The sequence below is a fragment of the Stegodyphus dumicola genome, chromosome 7 (assembly GCF_044657685.1).
Source record: "Stegodyphus dumicola isolate Sdum_Otavi_A_Nest chromosome 7, ASM4465768v1".
NCBI lineage: Eukaryota > Metazoa > Arthropoda > Arachnida > Araneae > Eresidae > Stegodyphus > Stegodyphus dumicola.
In genome coordinates, this window is record NC_140774.1 from 52340581 (window position 1) to 52361637 (window position 21057).

Here is a 21057-nt window from a genome sequence, read left to right on the forward strand (position 1 = left end):
ACTATTCTAAAAGTGGCTAACTCTAAAGTGTAGCGTCAGAGAGCCTAACTACATCATTCAACCTTTAACACATATTCGCCATGATTTATTTAGTCTTTACAGTCACACGAATAACAAATTTTTAACATTACTTCCACTTTTACCATATCACGGTATTTCTTAACATTTTAAAATAACAGAACATATCAACATGCCGTTAATTTTACAGATTTGAAAACATACATTAGTAGTACATTGTTAACTTCTATTCTTTTCAAAGCAAGTGCAAATTCTTTCTACATTGAAATAATATATTTCAAAAAGTCTTTCAGACTAAAACTTCTCTCTTGCTAGAATGTTTTAAATAAAATTTATACAATAACTTTTTACAATATTTAAGTCTTTACACAACGCTATTATACATCAACTTTAGTTTTACGCGCGAGTAATTGAAAACATAATAAGAAAATCGGTCACAACTCATTTCTCGACCTTTTGGCGATAAAGGTAGACCTCGCATGAGGTAAAACTTCTTGAAATCTGCCACTTGCAGTAAGAATGAAAGATTAACTTAAGTTTGCAAAGTAACATAAAATTTTACTTATCTTTGTAATATTCGGACATCCTTTTCTGGGCCCAGTCTTTAAAGGTACTGCAGATAGTAGTTTGGTTTATCCTCCTTCTTGTACGGGCTCGCCCTTCAGTGCTTTCCTCTGGAAGCTTCCGTTTTTCACCAGTTCGGCCACCCTTGAACACCTTCCTTTTCTCCTCTGCTTGTGGTCTTGGCCGTTTGAAGGCAGCTGGTCTTGGCGGAACCGGGAAACTTCTGTCGTGATCCTGCTTGGACCTCGTTGTTGGCCGTTCAAATTTTCCTTGTACTTTTTCCTCCGCCGCTGATGGCCCTTCCGCAGTTCCGCGACTTTTGCTGCGGAGAGTTCTGTCGGATGAGTAGATCTTCCGTTTTAAAGCCGGGTTATAGTTGCCGTCATTTCTCCTGGTCCTCTTCACATACGTCGTCCTTCTCCCTTCTTCATTCTGGGGGTGTTCGTGAACTCTGTTTTCTGGACGGTGGAACGGCTTCTTTTTCTTGTTACCTTCGATTTTTCCGCGGGGCAATTTTCTTTTCACTTGCTTCTGTCTCTCATTGGCTTCCCCTTATACTTGTCGTTTTTTCACCTCTGGAACTTGTACCTGGGGTGTCTGCCGTGCCGGATCAATGCAAAAGATCTGAAAAGATTTGCATTTTATTACGATCGAAGTAGGGCTTGATTTGATCAATGTTTGCGGAACAGGTTTCACCATTTCTGGCTTTTAACACTACAACAGCGTGAGTTATTTTTTCTATAACATATGGTCCTTCAAATCGTGGAAAAAATTTGGCAGTTTTATCTTCTGGTGCTGAAGAAAGTGAATGCTTAATTTTTAAAACTCCATCCCCTACTTTATAAGTTACTCCCCGTCGTTTCAAATCATAATACAGCTTCTGTTTTCTTTGTGCTACTTCCGTATTCTTTTTTGCTTCTTTTATTAGTTTTTCTATATCACCCATTTTAAATTCTGGGGCTCTTTGTTGCACATAAAATAATTTATCTAACGGTGTTATAATCTTTCTGCCTAGAAATAACTCAGCAGGAGTTTTGCCCGTTGTATCATGTTTTGCGGTCCTAAGGGCGAAAGCAAATTCATTGACATAGTTATCCCAGCTTTTATGAAAATTTTTAACATAACTACGGATAATTTTCACTATATTTCTATTGACCCGTTCCGCTATATTTGATTGCGGCCGATACGGGACCATTTTTAAATGACGTATGCCCAGTTTTTGGCACATGTCTTCAAATATATTACTTACAAATTGAGGACCATTATCCGATATAACTTTTAGGGGCGCCCCGTATTTTAAAATATATTTATTTAAAATAGAATCAGTAACTAATTTCGCGGAGGCTCGTTTTAAGGGAACAATTTCGGTCCATTTACTAAAATGATCAACCATAACAAGGAGATAGCGACTTTTATTTAACTGACTTTTTGGGAAAGGGCCCAATAAATCGATGCCAATTATTTCATTTGGAAATTCGGATTTAATACTATTTAGAAACCCGCCCGGGCGTAAATTAATATAATTAACTGCTTGACATGTTGGGCAGGACTGGACATACGCCCTTGTTAACTTTTGCAGTTCAGGAAAGTAGACTGCCTCGCGTACGCGTTGGATAGTTTTTCGAATACCAGCATGAGAAGCTAAAGGGCTGTCATGGAGCTCCTGCAGGATATTTAATCTAAGACTAGCTGGGATAACAGGTCGAAATTCGTTGTTGGAATTCGTAGTTTTTGTATAGAATAATAGACCATCTATTAGTTCGTAATGAACCGCCCTATTTCTTATCGCCACAATATCTTGGTGGCTAAAATTTTCAGGATCCTTCAAATACTCATAAATACTTCCAAACTCAGGATCCTTACCCAGTTCGGTTATTACAGTTTCTCGGGAATTTATTGTACCTGCTGTAAGCATTGCAACTTTTACGGTATTACCCTGTTCGTCTAATTTAATTCGTGATAGGGCATCTGCTACGATATTTTCCTTTCCAGGGGTATGCTTGATTAGCAGATTATATTCTTGCAGCTTGAGTGCCCATCTTATTAACCTTGGGGATAAATTTTTTCCTGAGTACAATCTAGTTACCGCCGCATGATCAGAGTACACTGTTATCGGCGCCTTTCCAAAATAGACTCGGAACTTTTGCACTGCTAACAGAACTGCAAGTACCTCTCTCTCGGTCGCGGAATAGTTTCTTTGTGTTTGATTTAAAGTTCGGCTAAAAAATGCCACGGGCTGCTGATTTTGCGAAAGTACCGCTCCTACCGCATAATCCGAAGCATCCGCTGAAATTTCTAAATTTTCATCCTTTTCAGGAAATTTCAACACAGGGGCTTGCGTTAATGCTTGTTTTAATTTTTCGAAAGCACTATTGGCTTCGGCCGTCCACGAGAATCTTTCCTTTTTCCTTTTTAATTTTAACAATGGCTCAGCGATAGCCGCAAAATCTTTTATAAAGGACCTATAATATGAACAAAGTCCTAGAAAAGAAGAGAGCTTCTTTGCCGTGTTTGGAGTCGGATACTTTTGTACAGCGATTATTTTTGATTCATCTGTCTCGATCCCTTTTTGAGATATTTTGTAACCTAAATATTTTAATTCAGGGGCTGCAAATTTGCACTTTTCGACATTAACTTTTAGACCGGCCTCATTTAATAAAGAAAACACCTGTCTTAAATCCTGTACATGTTGGTCTAGATTATCACTAGTAATAATGATAGCGTCTAAATAGATAAATGTGGATTTTCCAAGAACAGGTCTTAACACAATGTCCATGCATCGCTGAAATGTTGCTGGGGCCCCTGAAAGGCCAAACGGCATACGCAAAAATGCATAAGTGCCAGACTTGGTTATAAAAGCAGTCTTAGGCACGTCCTCAGGCCTCACCCCTATTTGAAAATAACCAGTCGTTAAGTCTAAAGTCGTCATAAATTTGGTTGATTTTATGTTCCTTAAAATTTCTTCTATGATCGGTAACGCATATACCGGATATTTCGTTATGGAATTTAATTTACGGTAATCAATAGCGAATCTCCACCTTTTTGGATGCTCCAAAGCATAGTCATTATTTTTCTTACATAAAACCACCGGGCTAGCATAACTACTTGAGATGGGCGTTATGATCTTTTTACGTAGCATATCGGTAATATGCCATTCTATAATTTTTTCCTTATTCTTATCATACCGGTATGGTTTTTGACGAACTGGCAATGCATCTCCGGTGTCAATACTATGGTTAGTAACCTGAGTAAATCCTGGTATATCACTAAATAACGAAGCAAATTCACTTACCACTTGTCGGATTCTATCTTGCTCGTCATTAGGCAGGTGGTCAAGATTTATTAACCTTGGCGGTTCAACCTTTTCTACACGCACTGGTTTCATCGTCAGCTTAAGAGACGCTTCATTAAAATCCAGTGTAGCTTGTGCGTCTGAAAGAAAGTCTATTCCTAGTATTAAGTGTGCTTGCAAATTCTTTACTATAAAAAACATCACCTTTACTTGTTCGTCCTTGATACGGATGTACAAAGGTACTTTACCTACGCACTTACATTGTTCTCCTTGCGCCGCTAATACTGTTGTATTATCCGCATTATATATGCGGTATTTGCGAAAATACTTTCTAAAAAAGACTTCTGCCACACAGGAACACTGCGCGCCGGTATCCAGGAGTGCGGTGGCCGGGATATTATTTACCAAGACTTCAATCTTCGGAAGAGTCAAATTTTTCACCATTACTGTATTTAACTTGTAGGAAGAGGGGTTTTCGTGGCCTTCGGATTTCCGCACCCTCTCGTCAGCAGAAATCCGTTTTAGTTTAAATTATTTTTCCTTTCCGTGCTTTCCTTCTTTTCCCCCTGGCCTTGAGACTTTTTTCCTGGGTTGCTATTGAACTGTCGACGTTCGCCGGCTGTTTTTGAATGCTCGGGTTTCCTTGCCCACTGATTCGCTTTTTCTCCGTAGCCGTATGCTTGAGTTTGCTGTAGTCTTGGCGTACCAAATTGGTTTCGCTGTTGATATTGGCGTCTTCTTTCGACGTCCGCCGTTCTTCTACTTTCAAACTGGATTGCTAGCTCAAATAACTTTTCCAGTGTAGTCGGATTTCTTAATTCAATAAAGTCTTGCACTTGGGGCAGTAACCTCGGCAAAATCACTTGAATTATTTCAGGATCCGGACGGTTTCCATACAAGAGCTTGAAAACGTGAATTTTTCTTAAAATAAAGCTCGAGAGGTTTTCGATTCTTTGTTGATATATACTAAAAAGTTCCGTTTCTAATTTCGCACGATCCCTTACAACAGGGAAGGCTTTTAGTAGGGCAGTCTTGAAATTTTCGTAAGTATAGGTGGGACTTCCTGCTTGACCCAAGAGACTTCTGCCTATACATTTGAACCAGTTAAGCGCTTGGCCCCTCAAAGCGCTGGTAGCTAAGGTAACTTTTTGAAACTCGTGCACGGGGTAGAGCATGAAGTGGTCATCCAATTTTTCCAAAAAACTGGTAACCGGTGAGTTTCCGTTAAACGTTGCTTCTGGTTTCATCGAAGCGCGCATGGTCTGGACGATGTAACCGAATCCTTCCAGGGAGGCAGCTGGCATTTCTGGATTCTGAGCCGTTTCTGCAGGCAGCACAGGTTCTTCTTGAAACTCGGCCATGGTTATTCTTCTTCGTTGGGCGCCACTATCAGGTTCAATGTTCCTTCTAACCTTCTTCGGGAACATACAAGGACCTGACTAGGAACAGAGAGCTTACTAAAGCTATGTTCACTAATTGTAGTAAGTAGACAGGATACAGACGAAGGGTATACAAAACCCTTTATTTTTCTCTATATACAATAACTTCCGTACTTCGGAATACAATGACCCGCCACTCGGGGTCTAACGTAAAAGTATAAAAATAAAACTAAACTCTAATTTAACTTTAGAATAATACACGTGGAAGATTGGCCTTATAATAACAGGAAGCGTATGTAGCACAGAGACTGTGAACACTACAATACGTTTTAATTTATCAAGAGGATTAAAACCTCTGGCCTGGAAGGCAACCAGCAACTGCGTAACTTCTGAGGTAAGCGGCCTGCTTTAACTCACTGCTTCCTCTCTCTCGCTTGGCAAAAAGGCCACACTTAAATACTTGGCGCTCGCCAGACAACTTTGCATAAAAACCTTCACGCTTATAATTCTGGCCGGAAGTAGAAAATAAGAAGTGATAGTAAAGATTTAAAATAAAATAAACGTTAGTAAAACTTAAGAGCCTTACAGGAGTAATATCTGCATTAGAGATTTCTGTGAACAACGTTTATCTGTGGAGTGACTCCATGATCGTGCTTTCATGGATACAAAAGGAGCCTTACCAGTTGAAGACATTTGTTGCAAATCGAGTGGCAACAATTCAAGAGTCGACTAGTGGTCATCAATGGCGTCATGTGTCATCAAAGGAGAATCCGAGTGACCTTATATCCCGAGGTTTGGATCCCAGTAAACTTCTACAAAATGATATGTGGTGGAAAGGCCCTCTGTTCCTGAGATACGACGACTACCCAAATAGAGAGATTCCGGTGGAAGTCATTGTGAAGGACTTTCCAGACGAACTTAAAATCCTTAGTGACTCTAATATTTTTCTTAATGTGAAAGCTAACCCTTTCATTGAGGATTTCTTAAATTTAAGTAACAATTACACTAAAATTATTCGTGTTTTAAGTTTTATTTTTAGGTTTATAAACAACTGCAAGGAGAAGGACAAGGTTTCAGGTCCTCTTCATAGCTCAGAATTAAAATTAGCTGAACTTAAGCTGATTAAGCTAATTCAAGATAGTGAATTTAAAAAAGAAATTTCAAGCCTTGAAAAGGAGGGTAAGGTACCTCCAGATAGCAAGGTAAGAAGTGTTTTTCCATTTTTAGATCAATATGGAATTTTAAGAGTTGGAGCCAGATTAGCTAATTGTAAGTTGAATTTTGATAGAAAATTTCCTATAATCTTACCAAAGAATCATAAGTTGACTAATCTAATTATTGTGATGTTTCATAAGAAATACATGCATATTGGTCCACAAGGCTTACTGTCTATTGTTAGACAAGGGTTTTGGCCTTTAAACGGGCGCAACACTTGTAGAAAAATAGTACATGAGTGTGTCGTATGTTTCAAAGCAAAACCAGTGCCCTGTCAACAACTTATGGGTCAACTCCCTCAAGAAAGAGTCAGCCCGAATTTTCCATTCAATTGTGTTGGAGTTGATTTTTTTGGTCCTTATTTTATAAAATACCCACATCAGAGAAAAGGTCGCCTTAACAAGGTGTATGTGTGCATTTTCGTTTGTTTTGTTACCAAAGCTTGTCATCTTGAGTTGGTAACAGACCTGTCTAGTCAAGCATTTATTGCAACCTTAAAGCGTTTTTTCAGCAGGAGAGGCAAGTGTGCTCGCATATTTTCAGATAACGCAACCAATTTTGTTGGTAGTAAAGCAGAATTAAAGAAATTGAATAGGCTAGTCAGCAAACCAGATGATGAATTAGGTAATTATTTATCGAGTGAGAGTATTGATTGGTCGTTCATTCCCCCTAGAGCTCCCAATCATGGAGGTCTTTGGGAGGCAGGTGTCAAATCTGTTAAGTTTCATTTGAAACGCGTAGTAGGCAATTTGAAACTAACCTATGAGGAGTTTCTTACAGTAATTGCTCAAATTGAAGGCATTTTGAATTCTAGGCCCTTGCAACCTTTATCATCCGAACCAGAGGATTTTGATATCTTGACACCAGGCCACTTCCTGATAGGCAGACCTATCACGGCTATTGCAGAACCTAATATTTTAAACGTTAACGATAATAGATTAAAAAGCTGGCAAAAATTGACTAAAATAGTACAAACAATTTGGAAGTATTGGAGAAATAACTATTTGAGTGCAATGCAAGGAAGAACTAAATGGTTCTTTGAAAAAGACAATGTCAAGGTTGGAACTATGGTAATTTTAAAGACTGATAATGTTCCTGTATGTAACTGGCCTCTTGGCAGAATCGTAGAGATATTCTTAGGTAAAGACAATAAGGTTAGAGTAGTTTCAGTGAAAACGAAAGGAGGCATTTTTAAAAGATCAATTAATAAAATTTGTCTTTTACCTATGCCAAATTAAACAAAAAGTATGTTTGTAATTAATTATTGTATTTTCTTATTATAGTAGTTTGATTTTTTTGATGTTATTATTTGATATTTACAATTATTTACCTGTATTTCGTTTTGTCACTCTGTGTAATTTTTTATTGTAAGATCTAATTTTGAATGATTACATCATGTCAAGGCGGGCGGTATGTTACGCCTGCGCGCGCATTTCATTACTAGCGTCGGCGCATGCGTCTTGAGCTCTTGGAGTTAGTGACATGAGATTGTGAGCTAAGAGCGTGTGAGAGAATTCGTGGCTTCGAGTGGCCATGAACTATGTAAATTAATGAGAATTAAAGTGAGATATAATACAGTCCATTGTTCCTGAGTTTATTGAATTATAGTGTAGTGCCTGTGCAAAACAATGTACGTAAGATAAAAAATATAAAAGCGAACTTTTAAGTTTAATTTTGCAACAGCTGTTTTATTTTCCATTTTAATTTGGGTACTTTCCCTTTCTGTTCTAAAAATAGTAACTATTTATAATATATCAATCTAAAGAGCGTCATTAATACTGAAATGCGGATATCTTATAGCCAATCAGATTAAAGATTTCTGTTTTCTTTCACACGTTCTTCTGAATGCGTCACTTTTCGTTTTTCTGCTTCGTTATTGCAATTGGTAACTGCTTGCAAAAAATATACTTCACAAGCCTATCGGTATCGATGTGAAATTTTTTTAAGGAATTTTTTATAACACTCATATTATTTTGGTGTACCCATATTACGTGGTGTACCCATATTACGTGTGTACATTACTTACTTAATGAAACATGTGTGTCAACAAAGAATAAAAATGATATAATTGGACTCAACCACGTCTGCAAGTTCCTTCTTCTATATCCATCTATCTAGGGCGCAATACACCTCTCCAGGTTATTAAATATCTATATCATTTTAAAATATCAAATTATAATCAAACAGGCAAAATTTTTAATTTAATCCAAAATTCAAAAAATACATGTAAATTAAAATTAAAATTCATAAAATGCATCTATATGTAAAAATTTATTAAAGTTGATGGTTAACAGTGATCAAAACGTTTTGATTTCAACTAAAATCTTATTCCTTAATTGGCTAAAACGTACCTGCATTGCAGCGCAATGTAAGATCGTATCGTACGGATTAATTTGAAATGACGCAGTTTGTATAAATACAAGCAGTTACTATTTTAGGACAGAAAGCGAAATACCCAAATTAAAATGAAGAATAAAAGGGGCTAATGCCAATTAAAATCAGAAGTATGCTTTAATATTTTTTTCATCTTACATATATACAGGTAAATATTTATGCACAACTTCGTCCTCAAGTGATTGGTTTGACAAATTAAAAGTAATAATTCGCTGCACAAATAATTGTACACCGGAGCACGTAATACATGGCATTATTAACATCTTCTGTTAATTACAATAATACTACAAATGTTCATAAAAAGCTAGGAAATGGGTAGATTAAAGTTGAATATACTTTATATATTAAAGAAAAATATTATTAAGAATCTAAGATAAAACTTGAATTAAGATAAAGATAAATTATAAAAAAAATGAATTAATTTCTTTTAAATCTGTGTGTTCGTTAAGCAGACTGATTAAAATTCAAAGTTTATTTATTTGTTTATTTATATGAACACAGCGAAGCAGATGAGGACTATCTGCTTAAGAAAAGGAGTGCAGGATTCTCGTTCGGATTTTCGAAGCGAAATTGAACGGTATTTACGTTACGGATGGAGAAAATATTCATGCAGCCGATCCTGATCCACAGGATTCGCATCCGAGCAGAACCAACAAAATTCAGTGGTCTTATTCATTCAGCCACAATGGGCTTAAATTTTAAAAATAAATTAAAGTTCTTGTACTTTGCCGAATGGCAATATTGCGAGAATTCACTATTTGCCATGGAAGGCAAATTAAACTCGTATTCGCGTAATGCCATTATTCGAAAATCCGCTTGGATGATAAATATGCATGCAACGTAATTTAAAATAAGTACCGAAAAATTTTCGAAAGACTAAAAATTATCTAACTTCAAAACAAAATTTAGATATTTATTCTGTAATTACATATGTATATTGCATTTTTCATATGATTTAAGTAAAAATAAAAATTTAAAAAAAGACGTTTTGGAAATCATTTTCTGCAAAAGATTTTAAAAATAGCATTGTTTTCGAAAATGATGTTTACATAAGTGAGCCATGTCCATTCAAAACAGTGTAAAACTGAACACTGTTCTGAACAGTTTTACAGCTCAGAACAGTGTAAAACTGTTCTGAGCTTCATCCGAAATGTCTCTGCCCCTTCCTTCAGTTATCGGATATGAGTTCAGCCTAATAGTCTGTGCTGAAGTGAATAAAATCTGATGCACTATTTTATTCCCATCACAAGGCTCAGTCTCGGGCGAGACATTTTAATTGAACTCTGCTCACAGGCTAATCAATATATATTTATCTATTAACAAAATTATACAGTAATTTTTAGACATTTGAGTAACTTTACAGTAACAATCGTCAAAGATCAATTTAAAATACAAAGTCACAATCTAATATTAAAATTGCTTTTTGGATTGGTAACATAATTAACGCACATTGTCACTAACGTTGCAATATGTCCCGTACGAGCTTCTAAATGCAAATTTCTGCTGAAGTAAAAATGAAAATAAAATCACTATTGATAACGCTTTTAATGTATTCACTCGCGAAATTTTCCATCATTTTCCCTTTAGACTATTTTAGAATTAAGAGGAAAAAAGTAGGTAATCCGCGCTACTTATGACAGAAAAGGTAAAGAAAGAATTTAATATCGAAGTTAGAAAAACTAATATTATTATCGATTCTTTGCTTGTATGTTGCTACAAGTTAAATTGATTTTTTTAAGTTACATATTTCAGATCTGAAGACTTTTCTTACCGGTGTGTACCTGTTATCAGAAAAAGCTCACATAATAACATAATAATAAATTTTAAAACGATACTTATCTTCAGTGCTGTTCCTATCTTTAAACGCCTATATTAGTAATTTGTGATGGTGGACTGCAGGAAGGAAGACAAGTGAAATTCGATTTTTACAAATACTCTGCATTTTCCAATGCAGAATGACGTGCATTCCTAAAGCATAAAAATCGTATTTTTCATCTTTATTAAATCTTCCAAGGTTTTATCTTTGGAGAAGATGTAAAGAACAAATTAAAAATGCCAGAAATAGTAATTTATGTAAAGTTAGTCAATGGAATACGATAAAGTACGCGAACGTTATCTCTCTAAAAGAATAAATGCTTTCATGCAAGACCTTTCTAAAAGGAAGCTGACTCGTATTCATATAACGAATGAAAAAAAATGCACAAAAGCATCCATGCAACTAGCTTGTGTCGAACTACCAGTGTTCAGGGGTTTTAGCCACTCAGCCACTGATGGGCATTTATTCTTTCGAGGAACAAACTTCCTAAATTCAAGGAATGAGTTGAAAAGTATCTAAATAAATCAAAAGCTTCTAAATCATGTTCTGAAAAACCTATGAGGAAATTACGGGAAGAAATACGGTATCTTTCGCCTACGCGATAAAATTCTTCAAAGCCGCAGATTGAAGGTTAAACAACAAACAAAATGAAAGTTTTAGTTATTTAAACATAAAAGGAAAGGCTGCGATCTTATCATACATTGTTATTGTAAGAAGAGGAAATAATAGCAGCTGGCGGTATCTGCACTCTGAACGAGAAGTCTACTTTCCTCTGGGCTCTTCATGCGTGTCGAGATAAACAGAGAGATTGGTGGATGATGTCACCTGCTTGGAAATTGCGTTGTAAAACTGCCATTTATCATTGCCATGAAATTTTATCGTATTCGTGTATATACAAGGTGATCATAAAAAAGCTTCGCAGATATATGAACACCTAGCGGTCTATCCGTGGTGTAAGCAGTTAGCATATCCTATTGGCAAATGAGAAATACATGTTTAGAATCCCGGTAAGAGCATAGCAGATTTTTCGTGTATCAAAGATGAATAAAATAACTTTTTAAATGTTTCAGTTCCTTACGCAGATGAAAAATATACTTTCATTACATTCAAGTTAAAAAACGATCCTATGCATTATCCTTGGAAACAATAGGCCTCTCGTGTTTTCGATCCTTTATTTGTACTGAGCAGGATTTTAACGCTAACTGAAAACAATATCAGTTCATCTAGAAGGAGTTGAAAACATTTAAATTTTTGGGCATTTATTGTGAACGCTATTACGTTTAATACGTTTTTCATCAATACTGTACATTACTCGCAAACTATTTTTATTTAACAGGAGTTAATTTTCACTTAACATAATCCAAGAAAATTTCAGACACCAATGATAACCGCATAAGTTTTTTTTCTCCATCCTTTCCGCATGCCTCCGTGAAGTAGCCGCAAGCACGTTCAATGCGTATTCGGGAGTCGCAGTTCGAATCCCGATGAGAGCACTGCGGATTTCTTCGAATTCCTGCTTCAAAAAATCCTAGATTCTATAAGTGGCGGTCGAACTAGAAAGGTGGTGGACGATAACTAGTCACCACCAGGATTTGGCCGTTGGGCCTCTTCATCACCAGTCGCACTTGAAAAGGAGAAGTATATAAGGTATTTTACCCCTCCTTTCCGCATGTCTTCGTGGTGTAACAGAAAGCACTCTCGGCGTGTATTCAGGAAATCCGGAGTTTGAATCCCGCAGAAAGCAGGGCATATTTTTTTGCGTTCTTAATGACTCTACAACCGAATTTCACAGTTAAGGTGTTTTTTAATCCAAAGGGGCTTTCGTCCCCTAAGGACTATTAGTTTCGTTCGGGCGTTTTTGTCCGATTCACAAAAAAACCTTATATCACTTTTCAAAATTGTGCCTTCTCTCTCTCCTCGTCCTCTCTCTCATCCTCCTCGCTCTCTCATCCTCCTCTATCTCCTGTTCCTCTCTCTCCTCGTCCTCTCTCTCCTCGTCCTCTCTCTCCTCCTCCCCCCTCTCATCCTTCTCTCTCTCCTCCTTCTCACTCTCTCATCCTCCAAACCTCTCTCATCTTCGGAAGGAAGGCAATTCGCCAAAAAATTTCAAGCCATGAATCTCGAGTTGCGGACGAATCCCAAACACTTTACTTACCATAGGATATTCCACGATCGATGGAATCTTTTCCAATCAAAGCACGAGAATGGATTTATATATTAGTACATATAGTTACTATTTCCCGTTATATGGAAGAATAAAATAGTAATCATTGTCAATAAAACGGTAGTCAAGCAACCACAATAAGAAACCATTGTAATAGACCTTTGTAAAAAATAACTGTGGTAAGAAACTTTTGCATTGAAAAAAAATATCATATCATTAATCAAACTGATGGTTCTTCGGGGACGAAAGTCCCTTTGAGCGTAATCTAAAATCTGAATACTTTCAGACTTTTTTTTTATTCGAATTTAATTGGAATATCCTGTTTCAAATTTATCAGGTTATCTTCATTTGCGTACTCCTAATATTCTTTTATCTTTTTCTTTTTTTCCCCTAGCTGAATATGGCAAAGAACACGAGAGTTATCTGCCTAGCAAGAGGAGTACTTTGATGGGAGAATTTTCTAAGGAAAACTGACTCCTATTCAGGTTGAACATTGGGAAAACATGTAAGCATCCATGTAGACTATCCATTCCCAGGTATTTGAATTAATTAATAATGTTTAGTGATCTTCTCCAATAGGCCATTGTAAGGTACAGATGAGTTCTTCAGTTCATAAAATACATATTCGAATATATTCGACTATTATAAGCACGCGTCATCAAGGAATATACGAGCTGCATACTGTAAGAACTTATTGCCTCACTTCACAGCTGATTTTGCTGATCACAGTTACTCATGAAATTAATTATTGGGTATGAATTAGCCTTCGATGGAAAATATTCGGCAATTTTATAGAAATTATTGAACTCACATTTTCAGGAATTGAACGAAAGCGATGCTGTTATCATAAATTTATAACGAGCATATAAATGTAACTAACAATGACAAATAAACTGAGGAAAAAGCACTTTCAAAAACGAAAAGAACTGCAGCACTATCAAGCAACTTCATCCCATCTCTCAAGAACTGAAGTAATGACTTCATGGAATTTCATATATTTATCAAAGAATACAAGTTGAAAGAAACAGAAGAAAAGGCATTCTGAGCTTTAGACAGAACAAGGGGGAAAAAAGTGTTCATAATAAAAAAAAAAAAAAAAAAAAAAAAAAAAAAAAACATTGCCTATCAGTCTAATAGTATCTAATAGTACTTAATTATCCTTCGTGTGCAGCGGCCGAGCGGTAAAGTCGCTGAACACTGGTAATTCGGTCCGAGGTTCGAATCCCGCGAATGGGCTGGCTGCATGGGTGTTTTCGTGGTTTTCCCCATGTGTAACATGTATACGAGCCAGTTTCCCTTAGAAAGTCCTCCACGAAGGCATCCCTCCTCTTAGGCAGATAGCCCTTAGTGTGCTTTGCCATAATTAAATACACACCTTATCCTTCGTGTGAGCGTATAACTGTCGAAACACTTTGTAGGAAGGGACTGTATAATTTTTGCACAGTGGGCTGTAATTTTGCTGTATTCGGAGGTGCAGGATTCCTGTATTTCATAGTGACTGATATGATATTCCAGATGTATACGTTGAGATTTGATCATTAATATCACTCTGGAAAGACTCAAATAATGTTTTTCTAATCATAATTTGGTACTAAACTTTAGTGATTGATTATTACCATGACAGAAGAGGCCAAACCCATTAGAAAGAATGCACAAATGAATTTTCATGTTCCTTGGCTCCGACAATAATCTAATAGACACTACAAGTAAGTTGTGCAGAAAAGTAAACAGTATATTTTTAAGCAAAATTCCTTATTAAGTTGGCAGCTTATTTTAAATAATTTTCGTATCAAATTGAAATTTCTTTGCATATCGCCAATCTCCATGTTAATTGTTTTAGAGTAAAGAAAAATCGCTAGTTCTGTATTTTTAAAAATTACGGCGCTATTCTTCACTTCATAAAGAGCTTTTTCCATCAAAGCAAAGACTGCTATATTTTCATTCTTTTCAATTTGCGCCTGCTAGAATTATTTGACAATAGCAGTCAGAATCAGAGAAAAGTAGAAACCAGAAGAAAAACATTTCTTTACTGTTTGAGGAAGGTATCCAATACATAGCTATTTTATTTTATTTTATTTTTATTTAAAAGTTTCAAATTTGAAGTATGAACATATATTCCTAAATATAGCATAAGAACAACAACGATATTCGTACTAAATAATTATAATAATTACAAAATGCATTATTATTGTTAAAATACTTAAAACATTTACATATTTCTATTCGAAAACTGTTTTATTGCTTTCGAAATGACTTACGCATCTAGTTGAAATAAAATTGCAATTCTTTCTTTTTTCTGAATTCTGATTTGCAGCTAGCTCTTGCTGATATGAGGTTCGGTTCCTCTGTCACACTTTATAGAGCTGAGGAGAGTTTGCTTTAAAATAAGGTGAAACAAGAAAGCTGCAATCTAAAAACCACAGATTATAGCTTAAAGGAGCCATTAAAAAAATGTTTAAATATTGAAAAATTAAAAATAGTAAACTTAAAATTTTAAAACAATACTTAAAATATGGCCTGTGAAACAGCATTCATTAATCACAATAAAGCCTCAAATGTTCATGAAATTTATAAACTGGATATACTATAGACCAAAAGTATTTAAATTTATACGAATTAATGCATTATTTTAAAATGTAAATAAATATTTAAATTGCTAAGAAAAGCATTCATCGAATTTAAATTGCTCAGTTTATTATTCGACAGCAGAGTGATTTAATTTAAGAGATAAATTAATCGCGAGGAAAATAAAAGACGAAAAGGCGAGGATAAAAGACGAAATTGAAGGTCTTATATTTCGCACAATGGCAACACTTTGTTAACGGCTGATTCTAGATTCGTTTTATTCTTCTTGTCCGGTTTATTGCTACGGATTATCTTTCGTCAGGACGTGAATTTACTCTAATTTATTGTTCAAGTTTAATTGAATTTACGATAATGGCAACAAATCTTACAGAAAACACTGCACCTCTTTCGTGGTGGAGAAAATACAAATTTTTTTCCACCAAATTTCCAAAATGCATTCATTCATAAAGAAAATCCAAATATCGAACTGGATATCTTTGTTTTGTTTAGTTTCATTTATTTTTCTTTGTCTGTCAGAAATAGCGTCCTCTGGCGAACGTTTGCATTAAACGAAAGCTTCCGCTAGTTAAAAAACCCTAGAGCCTGTTTACTAAGGAGGGTAGAGGGTATGTGGAACTTCCAGAGCTCACCTCTTTGTTCTCAAGGTCATGGTCGGTCGTCTATTCATTGCATATGCGCATCCCTGGCAGGATAGGAAATAGAACGGCCTACTGCAACAGCAAACATACGCAGTAACATGTTGAAGATCGTAATAGGTAAAAACATGCATTGTGAAAAATTCTGCAATTTAAAATAAACAGAGTAAATCATTCTATGTTGTGCTGCTAGTTCCTACATGAGAAAATGCTTCAAATTGTCAAGCGAGCTGTTTAGTCCTGAATTCTACATTCTGAGCCTTTGTTTACGCATGTTTCGAATTCTTGGTAGTTCTTGAAAATTCGCTCTAGGCTTAATCTTGTTGGCCTTATTATTTTGCATTAAAAACTTTATTGTTGTTATTCCTTTCTCTAATCCCTTGTTTTTCAGACCACCTATGTACTAAAACAGGAATTGGGTTATAAAAGCGTTATTTATTCAAGAAATGCACGTGGTTCTTTATAACGCGTTGTTATCGAATGAAATTATTTTGTATACACGTACATTATAAATAATAAATAGTACTAACACATAATACTTAACTACAAGTCTGCTCTGCGGCTCATAGTATTAATGACTGCTAGTATGGGTGAATTCGGCAGGCACATAAATTATGTGAATTAAAATAAACAACTTTTATATCAAAGTAGGGAAAAGGTATTTAATGCAGCTTTAAATTATTTTCGAAATATACTTTAACTTTTTGAGCTACTGAATTCGAAAATAAATAAATAAATATTCAGGTTACAGTTTACGCCTAAAGGATTTACTTTTAATAATTTTTAAAACTTTAAATTTAAAAAATATTTTAAATATAAAAGAACTCTGTAAATATTTCCGTCTTTCAAATAAAAGTTATACTGATTGTAGCGAATCCATAAAACTAAATACTTATTATGGAACACCACTAAAACTCAATTTAAAACGAATTTTACTTTTAAAAAGCTGTCTCCCCCCCCTACATTTTTCTTTAGAATGTTAAGGGGTATAAACACACAAACTAAAAATATCAAAAAATTACATTAATGCTTGAATTTCTCTCTAAGAAAGAAGGAAATATGAAAAGAGGCTTTCGGATTGTATGTAAATTACAGCGAAACTTCGTCATCACTGTATTTTATTTTACATGTAGAAAGTAACTGTTTCCAGTAAAAGTAAAAGTTTCCTGTTGTAAAGTATTAAAAATTTATTTTATTTATGATAGGCCGGTGGTGGTGGTGGGGGAATAGCGTCCGAGGCTATGGCAGCGAGATCTCCAACCATCTCTTGGAATGACAGCATGGGAGCCGGCTGGTATAGCGTTGTAATGAATAGTAATGTATGTAATAGTTAATGAATAGTAATGTATGTAATGTTGTAATGAATGTAATGCGTTGTACTAATGTAATTAATGTCAAAATTCATTTTTGAAGCTGCAATTCATCTAAAACTTTTATTATCTAATTATCTTAAAAACAAACCCTTGCAGTAATAATGATATAGTAAAAAAAGGAAAAAGAAGAAGAAGATACAGATTCATATAATAAGAGGAAGAAGATACAGATTCATATAATAAACTTTATCTCAAGGAACTATTATGAACTGTTATAAATTATGACTGTTAGCCTACTATTATTATACCTATTATATCTACTATAATTATATCTAATAGATATAGTAATCAAAATATCGATATACTATTTACACTGTTATACTATTTTATATTATGTGTTATATTATACTATGTACTATTTTGAATATTACTTTAAAAATAAACCGAAGTGTAGTGGGACTATACCTACATTACTTATAGTAAACATTGGGTGTCCCACTACATTTCCACCTGAACTTGAACCTGAACCTGGTATAGCGTTGTCCCCAGGTTCGAAAACCGGAGAAAGCATTGATGCTTGTAAGTTTATTATGCTTTGCGGTTCGGGGGTACTTAAAATACATTTGAGCCGAATGTCTTCTGGAGAGGTTGCTGGTAGAGGAAGAGGAGTGAGACCATCGAATCCGTCACCCAGAGTAGTCTCTATCAAAACTGACACGTAGTTTTTTCTTTCTCACTAGTATTATTCGGTCTTTCTATATGGTATAACCTCGACAACGAATTTGGCGATGAGACGGCTGAATAATTGATGGATTTTGGCTGTTCCTGATAAATGTATTCGTAAGAGTCCATTTGTCAGGAATACAAATGTCAAAACACATAATGAAATGTGTTTTGTATTTTACTTTGTGGTCATTTGGAGCGACAAGAACATTTACGATGCTTATGGCACAATAGAACACTTCTTGCAGCCCGTTGTTGTTAAGATATCTAGATAAAGTGACTTTTTAAATGATTAATTTAATGCTATATCAGAAAGCACATTTTTATAATATTGAACATAAATGAAAACTCTTATGCATCGTCGACTGGTAATAGCGCGACGGGCAGGATTTTATCTCAAATGGAAAACAATTTAAAACACCAAATGACTTACTTAAACCAAAAATAAACAAATTATTAAAACTTTAATAAAATTATTAAGTTTTCAGAGAAAACTTACCAAGTGAGATGAAAATTGAGAATTAATAGTAAAAACTTAGTCTGTGTGAGTACAACTATGAGAGGAAACAACTAATTTTTTTTATTAAATTTTTCTTCGGTGTATAAAAAAAATACACGTGTTTGTAAGTAAATAGTTGCAAATAATGAGATGTGTTTTGTATTTTACTTTGTGGAAATAAAAATATTTTATTTATATCGTGTAATCTTTGTGGAAGTAAAATATGACTAAAAACGTAACCTATTTTTCGTTGAATTATAGTAAATCGGTATCTAAAAGATGTGAAAACGACATTCTGACATATTATGAGAGGCTGCAGTCACAGTTAATCCGTATGCTTGAAGTTCTATAGCACTCAAATACCGAATAAAGTAGGATAATAATTTCGATTAAATATGAGATAAAAAGGCATTTCTCGCAATTTAGAATAACTTCCTTTAAAAAGAAAGGGGGGAGAAGTGGGATCTTGAATACGTTTTTGCAAAAACTAATAAGCACCATAATAGCAAAAGAAGTAAAATTATCTATGAAATTGAGAAAAGAAACTTCTGTTCATTCTGACACCTTCCCAACTCTATAAACAGCCTGACTCTGACAAAATATTAGATTCTAAAATCTAAATATTTGATCTCATTCTATAAATGTAGGTGAACAGGATAAAATGTTCACGTATTAAGTAGAATAACAAAAATCCTTGACATAATTTTTCTAAAAATATTTTTCTAACGTTATTGGCTGATGGTATTTTCCAAAAAGTAGATCATAAGAGGAAAAGAGTACCGAATCAATCAATTCGAGAAGAATAAACAATAGGATTTTTACCCCAACAGATTCAACTTTCTCACACGCAACATAAGATGTCGTTTCAGTTATACTGTTGAGGCAAATAATAATATTCATGTGTTCATTCGGGCATTTATTTTATTGCTTCGCAGTGTGGTAAAATATTAACTTAAGGAGAAAAAAAAATTGCAATTGAAAAACATAAAATTACAGCCTCACACCTCAAAAAAAAGAGTTTAACACCAAATTTAGCAGTAAATAACAAAATAAGTAGCTAAAGGAGTTTTTAAATGTTTAAATATAAAAAAAATCCCCTAAGCGGTTCAAAACCCGTTTCAGTCTGAAAATTTCAGAATACAGATTAAAACCTATTACCGTTAAATATTTTTAAAAATAATTAAAAAAAAAATTAAAGTATTCCAAAAATAAAAAGATACAAAAAATGATTTAAATCAATTTGATCTTTGAAGTCTATACTTTCAGTTTAACACTGAAAAGTTTTAACTAAATAGCCTTAGGCCAAAGTTCGAGATAAGCTTATTAGTTTAAGAATAAGTTCCCGGAAATTAAATGTAAAGAAAAAGTCTTAAATTCAGATTTCTTGCGGGTCCAGTGAATGATCTGAAAACAGTTAATGAGTCAGAACATTTTGTTTAACTAATAGAAAAATTTTATTAACAAATTTAAAAAGAAATTTAAAATTTAAAAAATTAAGAAAAATTTTATTAAGAAACTTTAAAAAATGAAAGCTTTCAGATTTTATATTAGGCAGCGTTATTTTAACGTTTTGTGTGTTACCTTTATTTATTAAATATCATGTTCTTCGCATCTAAACCATAAAATTCAGTACAATAACACAAAATAATTTTAAAATGAGCATTTCTTTAGAATTTCCATTACACAGTCTCGCGCGCTGGAGATTTCCCCCCCCCCGTACAGTGCTGCCATTCATTGCTTTGAAATCGTTGAGTTTGTTAATAAAAAATTCTCCAATGTCTGACAAAATATGAAATTGATAATAAAACAAATTCCAAATTAGGGCTTCCATGTGCTCATATTTGGTGGAGGATTACGTTATTAAAATTTGATGGCTCTAGGAATCGTTGTTTTATCATAATGCGAGAAACATACATTTATGCAGATTCCTTATTATTTAATTTCTTTAAATATAATACGGGGCTGTAATATTTGGTGACAACAGTTTGAAAAGTGAATCGACGCAAAATGCCAAAACGAAATTAATAGCCCTTCTGGGCCCTTTGCGCTAAAAACTGTAACCAACTTTTAAATTTCACTTACGAAACATGCATAAACAATAATACTGAAAAAAAAAATTTCAAATTCTCATTTATTTTCGATCTGGTACCCATAAAGCATTTGTTGTTAGTTACATTCTGTAATTCAAATATATGCTCTAAATATTAAATTTCTACATACTAATTTCAAATTCCAAATACTAAATTTTTATAATAATTTTTTAAGTAACTCTAATGTATTTTATTAATCCTTAAATGACTTACTTAAACTGCATTTAAACAAATTTTAAGCTTATTTAAACAACTTTTAAGCTTTCAGAAAAAGCTTAGGAAGTGAGATAAAACTTGGGAACTGATAATAGCAACTTAATCTTTGCGAGAACAACTGTAAGAAGAACGACTCTTTCTTTTATATATTAA

The 21057-nt window shown here is 34.4% G+C and overlaps 1 protein-coding gene across 3 annotated transcripts in view; it reads left to right on the forward strand.

Moving 5' to 3' along the window:
• LOC118194824 (uncharacterized) overlaps window positions 1-21057 on the forward strand; it is a 106349-nt gene that overhangs the window by 31653 nt on the left and 53639 nt on the right. Inside the window, exons 1-3 of one of the 3 annotated variants that reach the window (XR_015042005.1) lie at window positions 8955-11685; window positions 13237-13347; window positions 17269-17382. The gene's annotated coding sequence lies outside the window, so the exon portion shown is untranslated. Of the gene's footprint in view, window positions 1-8954; window positions 11686-13236; window positions 13379-17268; window positions 17383-21057 lie in introns of those variants that run through there. The other 2 variants (XM_085820200.1, XM_085820199.1) reach the window with 2 other exon arrangements.